Below are 18,801 nucleotides of genomic sequence, written 5' to 3'. Positions count from 1 at the left end.
GCAGCTAACTACATGTGATCCGATGTACCACTAAGGAAAAGAACAAATAAAACTCAGAGTGATAGCTCCTCAAGAAAGAACTACATTTCTGCCAAAATATTGCTGAGATTACCTATGGGACTGCCAGTAGGTGTAGTTTATAAAGAATCTAGTGTTACTTTGTGGTTAAAGCACAAGATGAGGCTCAAGAAAGATGTTATTTCAGATTCTCCAAGTCACAGGATTTCATTATGGCCTTGACCAAGTTATACAAGCTTTCTTTCTTTCCTCCTGTACCTATAAAAGAAAAAATAGAAGTCTTTTTAATTTTCTCTGTCTGAATACTTAATAGACAATAAATGTGTGACAAGTTTAATATATACTAAACATTCCCTAGATTTCTTTATTTTTTAATTGAAGTATAGTTGATCATGGCATCCGGTCCCATCACTTCATGGCAAATAGATGGGGAAACAATGGAAACAGTGGCAGACTTTGTTTTTGGGGGCTCCAAAATCACTGCAGATGGTGACTGCAGCCATGAAATAAAAAGACACTTACTCCTTGGAAGAAAAGTTATGACCAACCTAGACAGCATATTAAAAAGCAGAGGAATTACTTTTCCAACAAAGGTCCATCTAGTCAAAGCTATGGTTTTTCCAGTAGTCATGTATGGATATGAGAGTTGGACCATAAAGAAAGCTGAGCACCAAAGAATTGATGCTTTTGAACTGTGGTGTTGGAGAAGATTCTTGAGAGTCCCTTGAACTGCAAGGAGATCCAACCAGTCTATCCTAAAGGAAATCAGTCCTAAATATTCATTGGAAGGACTGATATTGAAGCTGAAACTCCAGTAGTTTGGCCACCTGATTCAAAAAGCTGACTCATTTGAAAAGACCCTGATGCTGGGAAAGATTGAGGGTGGGAGGAGAAGGGGATGACAAAGGATGAGGTGGTTGGATGACATCACTGACTCGATGGACATGAGTTTGAATAAACTCCAGAAGCTGGTGATGGACAGGGAGGCCTGGCGTGGTGCAGTCCATGGGGTCGAAAAGAGTTGGACACGACTGAGCAACTGAGCTAAACTGAACTGATAGTTGATTTACAGTATAATATTGATTTCAGATGTACAACATAATGATTCAGTATTTTTACAGATCACATTCCATTTAAAGTCATTACAAACCAATGGCTCTACAATATATCTTTGTTTCCTATCCATTTTATACATCTTAAGTTTCAAATACCAGTTGCACTGTTTGCACTCACTATGCAGTAAAGTCTTGGGCAGGAGACAAGATTCTTGAGAGTCATCTGTGTCCATTCAATAAGCCTTTTGTAGATGGTGTCAGTTTTCAGTCTTGCAAACAATTGTGTGTTTGTGTTCCTGGGCTGTCTTCCGTTTTCTCTTTGTCTTTGCTTCATGGATAATAATTATGATGACTTCTACTGTCACCAGAAGTAAGAAAAGAGAACTATTTATTTTTGCTACACATCTGTGTCTTAGTTTTATCTTCTTGTATCTATGTGAGTATTTCCACATTTGCTGAATATGTAGGAGTCACTCAACTGGTTTCTCTCAGTAGCAGTATCAGAATTTACTCCAGGAAAGGGCATAAATATCTCTGAGGAAAAGCAGCCCTATCTTTGGGGATTCATGCTTTCCAGAAAGAGGAAAAGAATTCTTTCGATCATGATTTAAAAGTGAGGAGAGAGAGATAGAGGCAGAGAATAGAAATTCCTCCTATGTATACTAGTACAGATATTTTTTAAAGCCTAATAGAACCCCACAAGAAAAAAATACAAATACCTCTTAGAAGGAAATTCTCCTAAGTTGAAGAAAGGCCTGAATTTGAAAAATAAAAATTAGTTTTATAAAATTCACTGTCAGTCATACATGGAAGATCAAATAGAAGTAAAAAATGCAAAAAGTGATGTTACATGACAAGAGCAAAGTGATGAAAAGTGCATATGGAGTACAATTTGTCTTAAAAAGATGGAGGGATAATATGCACACACATATATGCACATATACATATATCTTATATACATATATATATATGTACTATTCACATAAATTTATTTTTAAAATGAAAAAAGCTGATAGTCTTTTTGTTAATATTTATTGTAGAAGAAAGATGATAACATCAACAGTGAAAGATGCTAGCTTGTTATATTGATTTTAGCTTGACATCATTTGATAGTATGCATAATTATTTTTAACATTACATAAATTTCCCTAAAAGTAAAGGGGATATTGAACAAGTGAAACTCATTGTCTAACCATTTGGTAGCATAAGTACACAGAGATGAACCTTTCCAAATGATTTTGAAAGTCACACACTGAACTGTATATCCCTAGCGGAATATAAGCAAAGTACAAATATAATTTAGAAAAAAAAATAAGCTTTTTCTGGTGGCCATATTCATGGGGTGGTGTCATTATTATTGTTCTGAAGCTTTTGTGTGTATATTTGGGGGTAAAACAAGTGAATAACTATTTAGAACATAAATTTCTGCACCCCCAGAATGAGATAGATGAGATTGTTAGTAAGATTGATGAGATTAAGGAGAAACTGGTTCTGAATTTAAATAGGAAGTGTCAGTATAAACAAAAGATCAGATCAGATCAGATCAGTCGCTCAGTCGTGTCCGACTCTTTGCGACCCCATGAATCGCAGCACACCAGGCTTCCCTGTCCATCACCAACTCCTGGAGTTCACTCAGACTCACGTCCATCGAGTCAGTGATGCCACCCAGCCATCTCATCCTCTGTCGTCCCCTTCTCCTCTTGCCCCCAACCCCTCCCAGCATCAGAGTCTTTTCCAATGAGTCAACTCTTCGCATGAGGTGACCAAAGTACTGGAGTTTCAGCTTTAGCATCATTCCTTCCAAAGAACACCCAGGACTGACCTCCTTCAGAATGGACTGGTTGGATTTCCTTGCAGTCCAGGGGACTCTCAATAGTCTTCTCCAACACCACAGTTCAAAAGCATCAATTCTTCGGTGCTCAGCCTTCTTCACAGTCCAACTCTCACATCCATACATGACCACAGGAAAAACCATAGCCTTGACTAGATGAACCTTTGTTGGCAAAGTAATGTCTGTGCTTTTGAATATGCTATCTAGGTTCATAACTTTCCTTCCAAGGAGTAAGCGTCTTTTAATTTCATGGCTGCAGTCACCATCTGCAGTGATTTTGGAGCCCAGAAAAATAAAGTCTGACACTGTTTCCACTGTTTCCCCATCTATTTCCCATGAAGTGGTGGGATGGGATGCCATAATCTTCGTTTTCTGAATGTTGAGCTTTAAGCTAACTTTTTCACTCTCCACTTTCACCTTCATCAAGAGACTTTTTAGTTCCTCTTCACTTTCTGCCATAAGGGTGGTGTCATCTGCATATCTGAGGTTATTGAAAGGCAAAATGATAGAATACTGAAAGAGAAACTCCCCAGGTCAGTAGGTGCCCAATATGCTACGGGAGATCAGTGGAGAAATAACTCCAGAAAAAATGAAGGGATGGAGACAAAGCAAAAACAATACCCAGCTGTGGATGTGACTGGTGATAGAAGCAAGGTCCAATGCTGTAAAGAGCAATATTGTATAGGAACCTGGAATGTCGGGTCCATGAATCAAGGCAAATTGGAAGTCGTCAAACAAGAGATGGCAAGAGTGAATGTTGACATTCTAGGAATCAGCGAACTGAAATGGACTGGAATAGGTGAATTTAACTCAGATGACTATTATATCTACTACTGCAGGCAGGAATCCCTCAGAAGAAATGGAGTAGCCATCATGGTCAACAAAAGTCTGAAATGCAGTACTTGGATGCAATCTAAAAAACAACAGAATGATCTCTGTTCATTTCCAAGGCAAACCATTCAATATCACAGTAATCCAAGTCTATGCCCCAACCAGTAATGCTGAAGAAGCTGAAGTTGAACAGTTCTATGAAGACCTACAAGACCTTTTAGAACTAACACCCAAAAAAGATGTCCTTTTCATTATAGGGGACTGGAATGCAAAAGTAGGAAGTCAAGAAACACCTGGAGTAACAGGCAAATTTGGCCTTGGAATACGGAATGAAGCAGGGCAAAGACTAATAGAGTTTTGCCAAGAAAATGCACTGGTCATAACAAACACCCTCTTCCAACAACACAAGAGAAGACTCTATACATGGACTTCACCAGATGGTCAACACCGAAATCAGATTGATTATATTCTTTGCAGCCAAAGATGGAGAAGCTCTATACAGTTAGCAAAAACAAGACCAGGAGCTGACTGTGGCTCAGACCATGAACTCCTTATTGCCAAATTCAGACTGAAATTGAAGAAAGTAGGGAAAACCACTAGACCATTCAGGTATGACCTAAATCAAATCCCTTATGATTATACAGTGGAAGTGAGAAATAGATTTAAGGGCCTAGATCTGATAGATAGAGTGCCTGATGAACTATGGAATGAGGTTCGTGACATTGTCCAGGAGACAGGGATCAAGACCATCCCCATGGAAAAGAAATGCAAAAAAGCAAAATGGCTGTCTGGGATTGCCTTACAAATAGCTGTGAAAAGAAGAGAAGCGAAAAGCAAAGGAGAAAAGGAAAGATATAAACAAAAGATAACTTTTTTCTTAAAGTGTAGATGATTTGCAAAGTTGTGTTAGTTTCTGGTGTACAGCAAAGTGGTTCAGCTAAATATATGTGTGTATATATATATGTATATGTATATACACACATGCATTCATATTCTTTTAGTATTTATATTCTTTCATTATTCTTTTCCATTATGACTTACTACAGCATATTGACTGTAGTTCCCTGTGCTAAACATAGGACCTTATTGCTTACCTATAATATTTTATATGTAGTAGTCTATATTGTTATTCCAAACTCCTAGTTTATCCCTCTCTCAGCGTCTTTCCTCTTTAGTAGCATGAGTCTGTTATGAGTCTGTTTTCGTTTCATAACCAAGTTCGTTTATGTCGTATTTTAGATTCCACATATAAGTAATGTCGTATGCATTTGTCTTTTTCTGAGTTCTCTTAGTACAAGGATCTCTAGGTCCATCCATATTGCTGCAAATGGTGTTGTTTCATTCTTTTGATGGCTGAGTAATATTCCATTGCATATATATACCAGAGCTTCTTTATCAATTCATCTGTTAATGAACACTTAGCTTGCTTCCATGTCTTGGATCTTGTAAACAGTGCTGCTGTGAAGACTGAGGTGTATGCATCTTTTTGAATTAGAGTTTTCATCTTTTCCAAATATGTGCTCAGGAGTGGGATTGCTGGATCATATGGTAACCCTGCTTTTTTGCGAAACATCCATACTGTTCTCCATAGTGACTGAACCAATACACAATCCCACCAACAATGTAGGGAGAGTTCCCTTTACTCCACAACCAAAAATATTAAAATTTATATATTTTCTTCAGACTTTAACTGATCAAATAGGCAAGTAACTGTTGGCAAATGAGTAATGTAATTTTGAACACTATAAATAATGACCGACTTACCTATTATCTAACTTTGAAAACACAAAGACTATATACATTTTTCCTAAAAAAGCATGACAGTTACAATAATTAACAGTAAGTCATAAAAATAACCTCAATTGCAAAAGCAAAGTGTGAAAACATTCTATAATCACAAAGTACTAAAGCTTGAAATATAACTGGCCAAATAAAAGATAGTTAAAAATTTTAAACACTATTTCAAATTATTCTTGGATCAGTATATTATAGATCATTTAGAATATGTCATTAATGGACACTCCCAAAAAAATAGTATGGGATGTGTCCAAAGCAATATTCAGGATAAAATCTATGGCTTTATATTCATAGATTATTAAAGAAGAAAAAAAACTAATTGAGAACTTAGTCACTTACTTTTCCTCTTTTTGTGATTAATAGAATATGTCCTTAATTTCAAAAATTCCCCTAGGCAATCTAACATAAGAATAAAGGCTAACCAGAGTCTTAACATTAAGTCTAGCAGAATAATTATGATGAAAATAATAAATCAAGAAATGGTAATGGTAACTTAAAAAAATTATTAATGTAATATAGAAGTAAGTGAAAATCATAAGACTATTGATATTTCAATACAGGGTAAAATATTATTTAATAAAATTCAGTATCTCAAAAACAATTCAGTAATTTTAAAATCCAATAATACTCTCTTAACAGAATTTTTTTAATAGTTCTTTCAAACAGATGAAACCAGTTTTTAATAGTAAAGCATTTTAGATACTACAATAAATCACTACAAAGATGCCATCTGTTATATCATATGAATATTTACTAATTTAATATTAAATTTTTAAAGACAAAATAGTAAGTCAATTCTATAGGAATTGTAGATCTAAATCTGAAAGATTATACAATAAAGTTTTTGAAGTAATGCAGAGAAACAAAAACAGAAATATAGACCAGTGGAAAAGATAGAAAGCCTAGAGAAAAACCCACACACCTACTGGACACCTTATCTTTGACAAACAGGAAAGAATATACAATGAAGAAAAGATAGTCTCTTCAATAAGTGGTCCTGGGAAAAGTGGACATCTACATGTGGAAGAATGAAATTAGAATACTTCTAACACCATACAAAAAGATAAACTCTAAATGGATGAAAGACCTATATGTAAGACCAGAAACTATAAAACTCTTAAAGGAAAACAGACAGAATACTCCTTGACATAAATCACAGCAAGATCCTCTACAACCCACTTCCTATAATAATGAAAATAAAAACAAAAATTAACAAGTGGTACCTAATTAAACTTAAAGCTTTATTGCACAGCAAGTACAACTACAAACAAGGTGAAAAGACAGCCCTCAGATTGGGAGAAAATAATAGCAAATGAAACAATTCACAGAGGATTAATCTCCAAAATATACAAGCTGCTTATGCAGCTCAATACCAGAAAAACAAACAACCCAATCACAAAGTGGAAAGAAGACTTAGACATTTCTCCAAAGAAGACATACAGATGGCTAATAAACACATGAAGAACATCACTAATTATTAGAGAAATGCAAATCAAAGCTACAATGAGGTATCACCTCACACTGGTCAGAATGGCCATCATCAAAAAATCTAGAAACAATAAATGCTAGAGAGGGTGTGGAGAAAAGGGAACCCTCTTGCACTGTTGTTTGATGGGAATGTAAATTGATACAGCCACTATGGAAGACGGTATGGTGATTCCTTAAAAAACTAGGAGTAAAACTACCATATGACCCAGCAATCCCACTACTGGGCATATACCCTGAGAAAACCATAGTTGAGAAAGACACATGTATCTCAATGCTCATAGCAACACTGTTTACAGTAGCTAGGGCATGGAAACAACCTAGATGTCCACTGACAGATGAATGGATAAAGAAGTTGTGCTGCATATGCACAATGGACTATTACTCAGCCTTAAAAAGGAACATATTTGAGTCAGTTCTAATAAGTGGATGAAACTAGAGCCTGTTATACAAAGTGAAGTAAGGCAGAAAGAGAGAAACAAATATTGTATATTAATGCATGTATATGGAATCTAGAATCTAGTTCAAACTGATGAACGTATTTGCAGGGCAACAATAGAGACGCAGATTTAGAGAACACTTATGGACACAGTGGGGAAGGAAGTGGATGGGATTAATTGAGAGTGGCATTAAAACATATACAGTGCCATATATAAAATAGATAGCCAGTGGGAATTTGCTGTATGAAGCATGGGGCTCAAACCCGATGCTCTGTAAAGGGATGGGATGGGGTGGAAGGTGGAAGGGAGATTAAAGAGGGAGGGGACCTATGTATGCCTATGGCTAATTCATGTTGATATATGGAAGAAACCAATACAACATTGTAAAGCAATTATCCCTCAATTAAAAATAAATTTTAATTAAAAAGTGATGCAGAGAAGAACTCATCTTCATGTCTTTTAATGCACATATTTGTCAGAGTACTCCATAGAAACAGAACAAACAGAATATGTGCAATATAGGCAAAAAATAAAATGAAGAGTAAGAAACAATCAAAAAATGTAAAACTTCATCAAAAGCAACATAACAAAGTGAAAGAGGAAAACAATACCTTGAGAAAAATATTTGAACCATATATAACAAATAGTTAACCCTCCACTAAACATTCTGAAGGAGATCAGCCCTGGGATTTCTTTGGAAGGAATGATGCTAAAGCTGAAACTCCAGTACTTTGGCCACCTCATGCGAAGAGTTGACTCACTGGAAAAGACTCTTGATGCTGGGAGGGATTGGGGGCAGGAGGAGAAGGGGACGACAGAGGATGAGATGGCTAGATGGCATCACTGACTCGTTGGACGTGAGTCTGGGTGAACTCCGGGAGTTGGTGATGGACAGGGAGGCCTGGCGTGCTGCGATTCACGGGGTCGCAAAGAGTCGGACACAACTGAGCGACTGAACTAACTGAACTGAACTGAAACATAGAGCACCAACATTAAAAGAGAAAATGGGTATAACACATGAACACAGTTCAATGTAGGAGAACTGTAACTGAATATTAAACTTGAAATCAATTTAATTAGCACTAAATAGTGCTAAGTTTAAAATTATAATAGTTTAAAAAGACAACATCTTCATGAGGTTGGGTCAAATGGGCTTTTTGCATACCTTCTTTGAGAGTGGAGTAATTTGTTAATAAGTGTAAAATACATACCAACTGTGAAATATGATAGTGATAGTTACTGAAATGTTATTTTTAATATGTGAGTTTTTAAAATAATATAACTAATAATAAGAGATAAGAAATTGGATTAAGTGTGAAAATATGTAAATTTGTTTTGAAATAATGAAAATTGTTTTGAAATAATATTTAATAGTATGGACCACTATTCCCACTCTACCATTAGTGAAAAAGAGCAGGTTATAAATATTCTATTCATGTACAACCTTTTCTGAATTTTGTAAAAGTAAAAAACAAACCAAAAATCAAATTATATTGACATACTCATACAGAAAAATTATACTAAAAGGACATATACTAAAATGTTAAATTTCATTGTTGGGATTACACATGATTTGGGCCTTATTTGTGTTTTATTTTATATGACAGCTTTTTTAGATTTTGGAAACAAATAGGTTTTGCAATTTTTACAAAAGTACATGAAAATACTGGTCATTTTGAAGATTAAGAAATAGAATAAAAAGTGAAGAAAGCAAGACTATGGAAAGTTTAAAGATAAAATGTGAATAAAGGAATATGAAAACAGATAAATAACTTAATGTAAACCCAGAGGATGTAAAACTTCCTCAAATACACAAATTCAAGAAACCCAATGAAAAGAGGAAGGGGACTTCTCTGGCTGTCCAGTGATTAAGACACCATGCTTCTACTTCATGGGGCATGGGTTCAGTCCATGGTTGGGGAACTAAGATCCTGCATATCACACAATATGGCCAAAAAATGGGGAAAAGAGGAAAAATCTAGATATAGATAATATCATTACTTGAAATAGAGGAGCCGATCAATGTGTTTAAGTGTGCTGAAAATGAACTATATATTGCCCACGCTTATATATTTGAATATTTAAATGGACATTTATGAAAGAAAAGTACATATACAAAATTTGACTAAAATTGAGGAAAAGGCTATAACAAAAACATAAGTATTTAAAACCTTTTTAAAAATTGCTTCCAAAAAACACTCAATCCAGATACTTGAGGGCAAATACTTATCATGATTTTTTCCAAAGAGCAAATACTTATCATGATAAAATTCATACAGTACTCAGTTTCCAGAAAAGCATGGGAAACCTTTCTAAGGCAATTTTATTAAATTAGCCATAGCCTTGACCTAAAACCTAGCAGACAAACACCCCACCACAGTTGTCTTGAGACCACAGGCATCTCTTCTATGTTGGGTAAGGATGTCCTCTGTCACCTCGGGACACTAACTCCCTGCCCTCTACCGTTTCACCAGGCAGGGTCCCAGAAGGCAACAGATGGCGCACCCAGCTGGGAAGTGGGGAGAGGCTTTCTAACTGAGGTGTGGCAGGGTGAAGGGAACCATACATAATTCTGAGGCGCGTGGGAACTGGCACTATTTGGAAGCACTTACGGCTCATAGGCCTGAGGGGACAAATAAGGAAAAGGTGTTAGAGCTCTGTTGAGAGCTGGGATCACTGAAGAGGGGCTGTTGATGGAAACTCTGATTTTGGAGAATCTTAGTCACTCCCAGCACCACCGAGCAGCCAAGAGAAACAAGAGGAGGGAAACAAGTATACTCATTTTTCTCTCCCCCTGTCCTCCAAGACTCAGTCAGCTCAAAGAATGATGGAGACATGTCAAAGGACACAGGTGCCAGCTTGAAGAGTCAGAATAACTCATTAGACTAACAGCTTATAAATTGGATAAAATTAATTTTGAATTGAATAAAATAAGAATCCATGAGCCCATACTGTTGAAAAGAAAGAAACCATTAAAAAAATCAATGGGAGAAAAGAGAAAGCCCTTCCCTACATAGAATGTCAATCAGTAGATACAGAAAAAAACAACAACATCCCAGTCATATTGTGAGCTCCAGGTCAACCACTTGCAACACTAAAACTTCACTGAATGGGCTAGGTCAGCTTCAGCGCCCAGAAGCTTTTTCCCTTTATCACCTGACATTTTGTGTGATTTATGGTATTCCATCACAACTGTTTACACAATATTTAAAGTCCAGTTGTCAATATGTACTTAGGAATAAAAGGAAAAGCTTTCCAAAAATTCCAAATGTGAAGTGATGTGAATCTGACCTAGAAAAGTGGTAAAGAAGATGGAGCACATAGTTGAGATTCAGAATACACTTCTGATGAATAATTGTAACAATGAAGTAAATGTTTATGACCAATTAGATATGTGGGAAAGAGAAAAAACTGTGACTAACTTTAAAGTTTGTAGCTTGGGAGACTGGATACTTAAAAATGACATTAACTGGAATAGGAAATGAGAGAGATACAGAATATAAAGTTTGAGGGATCTTCAGGACATTCAGTGGAAATTCCCAAAAGTCATTGCGGGTCATAAAAGTCCTCAATATTTTTTCATAGGAACACAATGTATCAAAAAAAATTGGAATCTTATTAACAGGACAGGAAGTATTGTGGTATTAACATTCCACAATGAGAATTTCTGCCTCTTATAGGAAACTTTACTTGAACAAATAAAACATATATATTATCTCTGGTCAGGTCATTACATGCACTTAGCCCTTGAATAGCATTGATGATTATGTGCATGTTTGCCTTTACTAGTTCTGTCGATGCTATTATCAACTAGCACGGAATCTATTCCCGGACAAGAAATTAAATTCTACTTGTTTTTTCATCTAAGGAAACAGTTCCAAATGGATGTTTGTCCACCAAAGTGCTTGACATGCTTTTCACGAGAACTGGCACAGCCCACAAGTGTGTGGGTTCTTAGGAGCGGCTGGTGGCCATCCTATGTTGCTGTTATTCAGGCCAGAAAAGTGACTTATCATTTGTTTCTTTATATCACTGCCAAGAGGCCTCAATGCTGTGGCTAAGAACAGGCGCCCTACTGGGTTTCTGATGAGTTTTATCGAAAAGAGTATAATTCTACCTGCTAACCTCAATTAGAGACAAACCTGTTCCTGGCTTCTCTCTTCTCTGATTTGAAGTGGAACTTGAAAAGAGGTGACTCACATTGTTCTTATCTTTAGATATCTCTGCCATCTATCAGTGCTAGAACAATTAAAAGCAGAAAACTTAGAATGCAGTAGCATGTTAGAATTTGCAAAATCTTCTCTATCACAGAGTCTATAACCGACCATACAATAGAAAACCATGAATTTAGAATCATCAGGCCAGTTCAGTCTGCTGCCATCTTATTATTTGGGGAGGAGAGTTTATTTCTAGTTAATATGATCTTGACTGTCTTTAGGTCTGATTTGAGTTCCCTGGTGTGCCACAGTTCCCACCAATCCTTGTTTTTTTAATACCTGGCTGCATCACATATTTAATCTGGAAGTGCAAACAAAGGTTGAATTCTGGAACTACTTGTCTTAATTGGTATCATTTAAACAATTGTGACAGAATAAATCCTGTACATAAGCTTACCTTGGCCTGGGCACAACTGAAGTGACTGAACAGGGGCATTAATTAAATACGTAGAACCTAGCATAGTTTCTGCCACAGAATAGTCCATCCAATACATATTTTTGAATGAATAAATGTATTTGATTATTCAGTGGCCATCAGGGCTGGATGAACTTTCTTTGGTGCAGCCAAATTTGCATAGAAGATACAGAGCCTGTACATGTTTCTAAAATGTTTATAATGATTATTGAACCTGGGTATCCCTATCTTTGAACCTTCCACTGGATCTTCTATATTGAAGAAACCTCCTGTGAACTATTGAATGTAATACATGACGTGTCCAAATATTCACTCTTTATCTGTAAATTTCTAGTGTATATTTTCTCATTGAATTCTAACAAAACCATGTTTAGTATAAATATTAATTACCCACTTGACACTGGATACAATTGAAGTTCAGAGATATTGATAAATTTTCTCACAGTCACACAAATCCCATATAGCCTAGGATTTTAAATTTAAACAGGTCTTTTGTTTTGCCCCCCAGGGACAGTCATGCTCCTTTTGTTTCTGTGATTAATTAGGACGGTTGTGTCCAGCCTCTTTGATAAGAAGACACACCCTAAGTGTTACCTGACCTGTTGGGATAGACTTCAGGATATGGAGAAAGGCAGATCTATCCATCCATCCACTCTATTACTCATCCTTCCAAGTACCCATCACAGACAGGTGATGAAAATTCCTCTTCCGATTTCCTCCTGTCTCACCTTTCATGTTTTTTTACTTCTTCCTTGTTTTCCCAATTCCAGAGATATTTTTAAGCACTTGCCTCTGTATGAAGCAAGTTTATACTATGAGGGAGGTTGCAAGAGGGAGCACAGAGGTTTCCTCCAGGTTCTGTCTTTTCTAGGACTGACTCTGGACCTCCCATAGAATAGAACTGGTGTCAAAAGAAAATATTGAAAAAACAACCAAAAAACAGAAGTGTTTTAACTACTTGGTTTTAAATAACTCACAAGGATTGGAATTCAACCATATTACAAGATAAGCTAGTGTTGCAATATTTAGTTGAAATCCTGAATCTCATACACATGTAAATTGAGTCCCACAATTGTCCCTGTCCTTAAGGGTTCCTTTTAGAGTGCTGGTGTTGCCCATTAAAATCCTGTTCATCTGGAGGAACATGGTAACTCAGAATATGCCTGTAAAAAGGTATTTTGGACCAATTTTACTGTGTTAATGCTTTTTTCTGATTACAGTAATATACCAAATTGAACTCAGTAGTTAATGTTTCCACTCAAAGAACTGACTTGAACTCATTAACTCTCTTTTAACCTGTTAGCTATATAATTTCTCAACTGAATCACAACTGGGTGCCTATTATTCAGGTCTAATTAATGTTATTTTAGACCATTCTTAAATGCAGCTGGTTTCCATATGTTTAGACTAATACCTCAAAAACTAGAGATTAAAAAAATGAATGCTGAGAATTGGATTCTTAAAAAAGAACTTCAAAGTCCACTCTAGGTTATTTTAGGTATACCTGCTGGTGACCGAGACAGGGTACAGAGGCCTACTGGGCGTGTGGCCTTCCTAAAACAGAATTTAGGAAGCTACATTCATGACTATGAAAGTTAGGGCAACAGGGTTTATTGATGAGGCCTCTTTAGAAATATTGTATGTGAAACTTTTCAGTCTATTTAGTAAAATCTCATAGAATATTCTTAAAGACTGAATCTGAAGAAAAATTTCACAGTTGGTACAGCAACTGTGATCAAAATGTAAACACTGAAGCTTTTCTCTCAGGCTCTCAGCTCTGATGCGTCTAACCACAGGCCTTGTTTTCCCAAAATAATTTCCTACTAGATCACAGAGGGGCTGCCTTGTGGCATGTAATTATCATTGCTTCAAACACTTCATCGACTGTAGAGAGACAAGAGTTGATCATTTAAAGCCATATATATATATATACGTATATATATCACATATATATGGTTGTTCAGTTCAGTTCAGTCGCTCAGTCATGTCCGACTCTTTGAGACCCCATGGACTACATATATGGTTGTAGTATTATATATCTTGTGTACAATTGTATTATATAATTTTATGTATGTGTGTGTGTGTGTATGTATGTATATATATATTTCCCCCCCAATGGACTTCCCTGTGGCTCAGATGGTAAAGAATCCTCCTGCAATGTGGGAGACCTGGGTTCGATCCCTGGGTCAGGAAGATCCCCTGGAGGAGGGCATGGCAACTCACTCCAGTATGCTTGCCTGGAGAATCCCCAAGGACAGAGGAGCCTGGTGGGCTGCAGTCCTTGGTGTGGCACAGTCCGACATGAGTGAGCAACTAAGCATAGCACAGCATATGTATTCAATATATATGCGTGCTCAGTCGTGTCTGACTCTGTGACCCCATGGACTATAGCCCACCAGGCTACTCTCCTGCATTGGCAGGTGGATTCTTAACTACTGTGCCACCTGGGACGATCCCCATTCAATATGTATAAACACACGAACACTATAAAGCAGATTGATCTGTCAAAATATCTCTGATTTTTCACCAAGGCATAGTATCTAAGTCATACATACATCAAGATGACTTTGCTTCTGTTCTACTAGAGAAGGGTACTTTTGAGCCAAAACCTCCGGTACATAAAATGAACCCTGCTTTAATTCTCCACAGATTTTCACAAAAAGAGCCTTCTTTTAAACAGGTTGATCTATTTCATGAAGTGAAAATTTTCAAAGCACTGTGGTCAGTACTTTACAACCAGGGTTTAGTTTAATCTTCACAAAAATCCAGTGAGTTAAGTATTATGCCCATTCAAAAATGTTGAAAGCAGAACTTCCCTGGTGGTCCAGCGGTTAAGACACCATGCTTCTACTGCAGGGGGCATGGGTTTCATCCCTGGTCAGGGAACTAAGATCCTGCTTGCTGCATGGCATAGCCAAAAAAAAAAAAAAAACAAACAAACATTGAAAGCATGGCACAGAAAGATCTAAATAGTTTGTATTAGATAAGAAATAAAGGGTAGGGTTCATTAACTGAACATGAAAAATAGCCCTGTACTTTTAACTATGAAGCTATAATGAATTCTCAGAAGTTTAGATTGTGTGTGAGAAGCTGTCAAGCCCCTTGAAAATCCCCACAGGGAAATGCAAGAACAGCAGCTAAGACGGCAGCATGACAGGAAAATTCTAAAGAATTTAGAAATCTGGGTAACCAGATGTTGGATGTGACTTTCCTATGATTTTTGAGTGTTGGTCAACATCCAGACACCATGAACAATAAGCATCTGACCATCTAGGCCTGACCTTCCAGGAGATGTGGACTCCAATTTTGTGATGCTGAGCCCATTGCTTATATCCAGGGGGTATGGAAGGAATGGGTGTGATGAGATTGATTTAAAGAGCTGTGGAGATGATTTCTTTAGAGGAGAGTTGTGAGATTGTTGCCTGACTTCACTGCCACTGCCGTTCTCAAGCCACGTGAGGGTAATTTCAAAGGAGTCACTCCAAGACTTAGCCACCAAGTATCCAGAAAAATCAAAGCCTAAAGATGGAAGGCTGGCCAGGGATACCCAGCCTGCAGTAAAATGGGCTTCCCTCAAAGCTGACTACACCTTCCGAACAGTAAGACTGATGTGAACAGTCCTATGACAGAAACCGGGCTTGAATATCCTGGTAACTCCCAGGGGGCAGGGACGAAGTGGGGGTTGGTGTGTTGATCCACCTACAAGGCAGAGCAGGCAGCCTGTGGAGGAATTGCCTACATCAAGAGAACTGTGGAGCCCCGCAGAGGACAAGGAGAAGGACACCAAATACCCAGAAAAGTACCAATCACTAAAGAATGATTAGGTAGCTGACATCCTGGAAGGCATAAGTGATGGGTGAGACTATGCCCTCAAACACCCCCGCTCCTTTTCTCCTCCATGCTGCAGCCCCTCCTCTTCCCTTCCAGCCTTTGACACAGAATTATGAATGAGAGCAGAAAACAGCCAGGTAGTCTTGGGAAATGGAGGAGAAGCAGCTGACCATGCTGCCTTCTCACTGCAGGCCACTAGCCAGAGTTGAGCCCATCAGATGGGCTGGAGTAGAGAATACAAGCTTTAAACTGAAGGTTTAAAAGTCTAACATTAGTTTATATTGGACAGTTTATCTTAAGAATTAACACTCTTCATGTCACACTTTAGAACTAGCACAGAAGCTATGGAACCAATCTAAAATTTCATTCAGGAGCAGGAGCAAAACAAGCTAATAGAGTAGATTTGCAGGTGCAGTGGTGTGGATAAAGGAAATTGATAAAATGCACCCCTAAAAATGATAATTTGTTTTAGAAATGTTTAGAATGGGAGTAAATCCTTAACCACTCCTTTTTATTACCAAGACCTCAGTCCTCCTCCTGGTTACCTGGCCAGGTCTCACCTCCACTGGATTGGGTTCTTGGCTTTGCTCCTTCCCTTGTGTTCTATATTCTCTTATGGGTCCCTGAGCTCAGGTTTGCTTTGCTGGCTCACTGTCTGTCCTTGCAGAGACCCACTGACGCTTCTACTGCCTGCTTTCATTCATTTCAGGCTTTAAGGTGAAATCCAAAAACAATCTGTGTTTCCCACTATTGACCATATCTGGGGTGAGTCACGTTTCTGGTTCAACTTGTTCAATTTTCCTCTGTCCCAAAGAATTCTTTAATTGGAAAATTCCCAACCATCATCAGAGAAATGGCCTTCAAGTAATAAACTGGCCAAATCAGCACAATAACCTGCTCAACCACCTATCAACAAGGGATATGAATAATTCCTGAAGAATCATTTTCTAATATATATTTCCCATTTGGTTTTCTCATTAGTGTATTATTGCATTAACACCATAAAAAGAGTTCCCTGTACACTTTCAGATAAACAAATGTTTACCACTTACTTAGCCTCTGCTATGGGCTAATACTTTTATATAATCAGTTCTGATCCTCACAAAAGCATCTTGTTCAAGTAGGTATTATTTTATTCCCCCATAAAGATAAGGAAATTGGCTCAAGAGGTTCAATGACTGGCCCATGAATGACAGAATTAGAACTCAACTCCTTATTTTTCTGCTCCAGAAAGAACCAGAATTTGGCAAAATCATGATTTAGAAATAATGTGTAACAGATGCTGGGAGGATTATAGTCAAGTTCCAAAAGGCACATTTAGGGATTCATGAAGAATACTTCAAAATATTAACTGAGAAATGAGATGGATAAAGACAGACAGAGGGAGAGAGCTTGGCTTTGGCTAAGATCCTGGGAGTAGAAACTGCCAGACGCTATAAATTAGAGCCAACACTTGGACTTGTCCCTGGCTGCAGACAAATATCCACTGTGGAACACCACCAGGGGGGTGTAGTCCACTTCTCTCGATGCTTGTGTTGTTCTAGCTGGCACCAGTTGGAACTTCAAGGTTCATTCTCTAACAGAGCACGGCAGGGTACACAGATGAAGGCGCCTGCTCCAAATTCAAACTGACTGGGTGTAAGTGATAGATGAAGGAGCTTTGCAGGCAGATAAGAAGCAGGGCTTTGCTTCCTTCTACAGACTGCTCATTATTTCAACCATGTGATTGCATTCTGCTTCAGAGCCTGTCTGGAGAGAACCATGCTGGTCATATGTTAACAGAGAATGTCAGGGAATGCATGAGCCTTCTTAGTGTTACATGTGATGTTTCTCTATGGTACCCACAGTTGGGAATTCATTAAAGAGTAGCATTTTCTTCTCCAGCTGTGATTATGTGAGATTGTGGTGTGGGCAAGGAAAGGACATTCAGGGATCCAATGATAAATTTGCAAATTGTTTAAATGGCTACCAAACATCTATGATCCTGGGTATAATCCTGAAACAACAGATCTGTTTACCCATGGTCTTTATAATCGATGACAGTAACTCAGTACTGTATTTTAGATTTTAATTCTAAAAGTATTAATAAGGACATAGCATAAGCCATGCACTAGGTACAGAAGTGAACAAAATAGGCACAAATCTTGAGCTCCACAATCAGCTTTCTGACAACCTACTAAAATTCAGCAGAATACTAGTCTACTATGGATTTTGCTTGATAATAATATTAATAGTAATGTTAATTACATTTGAACAACACAACAAAATAGTACTGTATCATGGCCCAAAATATAAAATAAATATCCATAGTCTATATTGATTTAAGTAAACGATTGAATAAATAAGTAAGTGGGAGCAAGGAGACAAATTTCCCATGAAGAAGAATCCAAATAAATTGTCAGCACTCACCCTCAAGGACATGGAACATAATACCCAACTACTCAAGTACCAGCTGCTCATAGCGACTTCCTTCCAAAGAACACAGTATGAAGCGAGTAACTTTATGGCGGCAAAGCCTGACATACACTACATCAGCCAGGTGGCGGAGGTTAACACCAACAGGGATGAGTAGTGTTGTTAGTCTGTACCCTTGATATGACGTGATGAAGATGGTACTTTACCTCTTCAGTCTTCCTCCCCAAAACGTACAACCCCAATTTCATGAGAAATCCCTATCGAGGGACATTCTGCAAAATACTCAACTAAAGCTGTCAAGGTCATCAAAAATAAGCAAAGTCTGAAAACTGTCTCAGTCGAAAGGAGCCTAAAGAGTCATAATGGCTAAATGTTATAGTACCATGGGTGAGATCCTAGAACAGGGAACAAGAAAAAGGACATTACAAAGCAAAACAACTAAGGAAATAGTAATAAAATACAGACT

The sequence above is a fragment of the Bos javanicus genome, chromosome 14 (genome assembly GCF_032452875.1).
Source record: "Bos javanicus breed banteng chromosome 14, ARS-OSU_banteng_1.0, whole genome shotgun sequence".
Lineage (NCBI taxonomy): Eukaryota > Metazoa > Chordata > Mammalia > Artiodactyla > Bovidae > Bos > Bos javanicus.
The sequence above is the reverse complement of the archived record's forward strand: the minus strand, read 5'-3'. Positions refer to the sequence as shown.